This window comes from Micropterus dolomieu, linkage group LG01 (genome assembly GCF_021292245.1).
Source record: "Micropterus dolomieu isolate WLL.071019.BEF.003 ecotype Adirondacks linkage group LG01, ASM2129224v1, whole genome shotgun sequence".
Lineage (NCBI taxonomy): Eukaryota > Metazoa > Chordata > Actinopteri > Centrarchiformes > Centrarchidae > Micropterus > Micropterus dolomieu.
In genome coordinates, this window is record NC_060150.1 from 13776430 (window position 1) to 13782772 (window position 6343).

Consider the following 6343-nt stretch of genomic DNA (forward strand, 5'->3'; position numbering starts at 1 on the left):
TTTAATTTGTTAAAATTTTCGATTTAAATGATTCACTTAATTTTCTTTCTATGTTTTGTTGAACACTTCTAAAGTGACTCGTGACAGGTTTGTATAACTCAAAGTTAGGAGTGTAGTTTTCTCTTGAATGTTGACAATAATAAAAGAAATTCAAGAGTCAGAGCACAAGCAGAGCACCTGGGCAAAACATCTTTTTTATAGGGCCAAGAAATGAATTTACAAATTCACTTCACTTTTATTTTCACTTCAGGATGTGACAGCGTAGGTTGCGGCTTTCAGGGCTTAATTAACAACACAAAAACGTACCTACAATTAATTATAATAATAATAGGTTTACAGCACAGGGGAAAGACAAAAATATACTCCTTTACCAATGCACATGACCTAGAAAATGCATTCAGTTTTAAAAAATCAGCATAAATACTTGCACAGCTTTCCTGCTGTGAACGGTGACTCCACTCAGGTTAACCTGATAAATGAGTTGAATTTCACAGAAAGCCCAGTGTCCTTGGTGGGCACAGCTTGTGTTAGTCTTTCGCCGTGCTGATTGATAGTGGCGGATGCTAATTCCATGGCAAATGATGCTATTATTCAGAGGCTCAAATTGAATTACTTCATCCATTGAATCTGCTTAACATTTTCCCCATGGAGAGTTTAGCAACCAGTGTAATCTCCCCTACTTACTTACAAGTCCCGTTTGTCATGCCTAGTCTCTCTGTCTCTCTCCCTCTTATTGGATGTTTTCATTGCAACGTTGTTCTGCGCATGAAGCATTAAGCGCTGGTGTGGTACTCATACAGTCAAACATATTAAGATGTGGAAGCTGCCCAGTAAAGTCACAGGTTTCACAACAATTTGTTGAACAAGAAAGTTTTTTCTATCTAAGGACACCTGTGTAACCTGTTAGTCCTTATCCTGCTTCTCTACGCTTTTATAATTAACCAAAACAGAAATAATTCACATTATATATTTACCTGCAACTGCTTTGAAACTGAAATATAAAACATCCATTTAATTGACTTCTAGTGTTTTTATTGTACAGTTATTGTAGTGTTCTATGCTTTTTTTCCATTTTGTATCTACTGTGTACAAAACCCTATTCTTTCAACTATATGACTGTGTATTTTGTCATTTCCGTCCTGTTTCTGCACATTGTTTTTAATGTCTCTGCTCTGCATACTGTCCTCGCCAACTTCTTTAACGCACCGCTGTTAATAATGTGAATTGCCAGTCTTCATTTCATTTCTAAATAAATCAAAATTAGAGTATAAAGTAATATAGTAAATAAAGAGAATACTCCCGCAGCTCAAATTAGCTGCTGTCAGCATTGTGACAGGTCAGTTAAGTGTAAGCAAGAGTATGAAGGTGTTGTTTTTGAGGTTGTTGGCAAGAGTGACAAGAGTAAAGGATTAGATATAAAAAACATAAATATAGGCTAATTTTCTCAGTGGAACTACAATATAACAATTATTGTTTAATCACATGTGTGTGGCAGTGGAATAATAAAGTGTGATTGAGAAGCTTTGTGGGCGTACAGTACATTATATGTTTTAATATGCATGATTTGAAGAGATTTCAAAGCGAGTGGTTGCAATTGAGAGGTGTTTTTTTATATTTTGTAACAGTTACACTGAAATCCTTGTTTCTTACAGCTGTATACAAACAAACAACAAGATAGGAGATAATAATGTGGGACATAGATTATTGGGAAATCTTCTTAGCTTTAAGGTAATTTTACATGATGATGTGCTATTTTGTCAAATGTCGTTACCTGGAGAATGTATTCCAGCTTTTTATGAATGAGAATTAATTAAACATTTGCCACTTGATGAACAGTACAAGGTTATTTAGTAGTAACTAGTTTATTTGGCTTCAAGATAATGCAAGTTACTGTGTATGTTTAGGTAAATAGGACTTTTGAAGTGATTATTAATTAAGTCTTTGTTTAGGTCATTTTGCATGTCTTGTTATTGATTGTGTTGATAAGTGTTAGAACCAATATGCTGCCTCCTTGGGATGAAGGAAGAAACATATCGCCGAGGTAATCAGGCAGGTACAACCATTTATTGTCAAGTGACTCAAAAATAATAAGCAGTTACAAGATTTTCTTCAACAGTCAATTAACATATACCACAAGAGGAATCAAAAAAGAGGCGAGGTGATGCAGGGAACAAAGGGAAGGGCTGCGGATGGCGACAAATCAATGAACAAAGAAACCCACCTTTCTGGCCAAGTGATCCCATCGCTTTACTAACTGAAACAACTGAAAAGAACAAAATCAACAAAACCCTACCTAACCGTACTAAATTTTCCTATCACATAAAACACATAATAGCTGTCACCCATAAACTAGTGCTTCAATAAACAATCAAAAGCTAGGTGTGGTGCCAGAGTAAAGAATTTGTGCAACGAGGCTGATCACTAATCAAAAATCACAAAATCACTAATCTAGTGCCTCAATTCGCACACAGGTTAACAGAACACAGGGAGGCAAAGAGGATGCTCAGGTTAAATGGATGACCGAGATCCAAACCAGGTGGGATGACAGATAACCTTAAACAGGAAATAAAACTGTCCCACAACACATGATACACAAAACTGTCACTCGCCGTCCGTAACAGTAAGAAACAATTCATAAGGAATATTGTTTGACTCTGACAGCTCTATATTATAATTCAGCAAAGAGATGCAGCAAAGGCCTCCAGCTAGATTTGGGCATCACCTCGAGGTCCATTTAGTAGCTGGAGGTTTTGATTGGATCACATGATATTCATCTACAGATGTATTTCACTTTAAGGACTTCTTGTCGATGTTGGCTTTAAAGTTGAGGTTGGAAGACAGCAAAACAAAAGTGGAAAATGGAAATTGATATGAATTAAAATGTAATAATTTTGAATAAAGTTCATTTGAATCAAACTAAATGGACCATGTGATGTTATTCAACTGCTGTTTCCAAGGTCAAGAATGAACTTAAAAAAATCTAAATACTGTAATGTGTTCCTGGGTAATGTGTTACTGCCCAACCCTAGCGATGCGCTACAATGAAGTAGACAAACTATAGTAAGGTTTCTTGTAACTTAACTTAAAAAGTTTATTTCAAAGTATACTGTAGTGTTGGCATTCCCCATCTTTTACCTTTGGGTGTTGTTGCCATTGCTATAAATTACTTTTATCAAAGCAAAAAATCCTGAATAAATGGAGAGAATTTGATAGAGATGGAACTAAATGATTCATAGTAACTTGAATGTAAGTATTTATTTTGGTTACTGTATGTATAGTAAATATCATGACCCTAATGCTTGCCTTTCTGTAATTTTTATTCATGGCTGTTACTGAGGATCCTGTCATTTTACTGCATCCATTGTGTGACTTATTCTGTTTGCTTGTTGTGAGTTTGTGTAGCTGCCCTTTTTTATTTCATGTTCCACTGCAGAATAAGAGGATCATCCTCTCCCTTGCAGAATGAATACATTTTCCAGTCTGTGCATACATTTTAACCTATTCTCGAGCTAATGCAGTAAAGCCTGTTAATGCAAGCATTGCTCAGCAATTCTGCCTCACGAATGTAACTCACTCGCACAAGTGGAGCACATCAGCTGCCAGAGGCCATGCAGGGACTTCACCAACCATGGTATTTTAAGGTTACATCTCTCTATCACGGGGTCTCTGGATTGTATTGGAGTTCACGCAGTGGTCTCAATGTCAAAACTCTTGTGGAAAATTGGTTTCACACAGTAATAGTCCTTAACTGGTGTTTTCTGTATCATCCATCAAGAGTTCAGACCCTGTCCTCAAAATGCATCATCATCTCTCTGCAGGGCCGCACTTTTCATTCTAGCTGGAAATATGTAGTTTCCTTTCGTTCACAAAATTAATGTGTTGTCCAAACCAGTTTCACGCTGAGCGATAGTGGTGGACTTATTTGCAAGAAACTGCATTCACTGATTTCATTAATAGACAGTAGCTGTTTATTATTATTTGGTGGAGACCAAAACAGAGCTAAAAGGCTAGTGAATATAGGATATGGATTCCTCAGGTGGCCAGAAACCAAATCAATGCTGATGGTGCAGCATGCTGTTTGGATGTGTAAATACTACGTAAATAAAGTGACAACATGTCAGTGTTGTGTTCACAGCTGGTTGTGCTGCCAGCCATAAGACACAGGTAGCCAGTAGATGACATTGTAGGGCAACAAGATCTCTGTGAATTCCAAAATTTACAAAGGTCCCATAACCTCCCAGGCACTTCTTTTATTTTTATCTACAGTTGCATGCAGCAATGCGCGCTCAAGGGGTCCCATGGGGCACTGACGTGGGATCTCACTCGCCGCATTTGATACTTGGCACCAAAGGTAAAAACAATGGTATTTTCTCTGACCTCTGTACGTATTAACTAAGGCCTCATGTAAACCATTGCCACTCAAATGACTTTGGAAAAGAGATATCAATGCTTCTACAGATCTGGACTGGCATACTATATGAACAACTATCTCTCCGTCATGCAGAAATCCAAACTACAAAATGATCCACTATGAATTTATTCACGTCTCATCTCACACCTTGACAATAACAACAAATGAAACTCAGACCTAACTCCTCAGTATAAGAGAAATATCTAATGAGCAATTAACTACATTTTAAAAGCAACTTGTCTAACACTGAGATTCATCTTATTTAATTAACATTTAATTATTTTTTTTAAACACTAGGCACCATGGCATGCCAAATATTTGGAAAGTTGTTGAGTTCAATAAAAGCAGACACCTCACCAGAAACACAGACACAACCGAAAACAGAACAATTTAGTCTATTCTCTTGACTAAACTTGCTGACAGGATTTGGCTGTTATGTTTGTATTACTGTCACCAGCTCTGTGTTTAAGGGGGGGGCAGCCGCTTGTCCACCAGTGAAACTGCAAGGCCTATTTGTGTAGAGAGTATCCGAGAGTGATGAGCCAGGACGGTTGAATATAGCCACAGAAACCAGTTGTCTTTTCTCCCAAATGGGAAATCCCAGAGCGAGAGGCGGCCTGTCAGTTACATCAACGGCAGGATAATCCCAGAGAAGAGACGGCATTTTTATTGGCCTGTGTCTCGCTTCAGTGCAAAGACCACCAGTCTAATAAGTCAGTGATGCCTCTCTCTTTCTCTCTTTTCGCTTGCACTCTACTTGAGGCATTCTTTTACTTACAGGTCTCGTTTTTTTAATCTTTTCTGACCTCAGGTAGACAGAAGAGAGTTTTTATGAACTGAAGTCTCTTTGTCCAGGCAGATTGAAGGACAGAAAACACTGACAAAGAGCATATCACATCATGGCTCTCATTTTAAGTTTGACTTTCACAAAAGTAGGCATTTAGTGAAAATTTACAGGTTGGTGCATTATGTTTGTCAATAAATTATGAAGAAAGCTAATTCTCATCACTGTCAAATGCACTCCAGAGTTTTTTCGCACTCAAACTTGCCCTCAACCTGATTTATTTATAAATACATCCATTAGTAACAGCGTACATTTCCCAGAATGCCGTTCACTCGCAGCACTGACAATCCAGCAAAACTACACCAAGAGCAAACGTTACTAAACACAAGCTAACAATGGTTGACATTACTTTGATGTATAATAGAGCATTAAGCATCTAATATATTTTGCATGCACATATTCTGTATAATCTAACTGGACTTGGCTTCTGAATATACCAAATAAAATCACTGATCTACAGTAGCTGTCTCAGATATCCTACTGGCATTGACTCCTATTAATCACTGTTAAATGTCAATAATTAATACATTAATATTGTATAGGAAAAGGCAGTGTTCAGTAGGTGTTTAACTTATGTGATTATGTCACAGCATTTATTTGCCATCTGTGGTCCAGCTAAATGAGATTTACTTGCTCTTGTACTTTACAATGGTGGAAAAATCTATTCCGTTTGTACAATGCACAAACAAGCCTAGTTTTCAAAGGAGATAGAAATTGGACTTTTAATGTTTAACAGCTGTTCCTTTCATGCACAGCTAATGTTGACTAATTAGCCGGGCAGTTAGAAGGTAAAGCACATGTAGCAAGTACCTGGAGTACCAGTAATCTAAATGTTGGCTATTTTATCTTGTTTATTTCTATATATGTTCTTGGTTTTATGTCTTTTACAAAACTTTATAAGTTATTTTTGGAAAGGTCTAGAGGTACTGTATAAACATTTATTATTATTAAAGGAGGATGGTGGAAATATTCTACATTTGTCTTGATGAATTAATCATACTAACAAGTATTGTCAGTATATCCAAAGCCTGGTGTACAGAAGATTATACCTCTGTAGTCCATTGATAGTTGTCCAAAACCTATTTAAA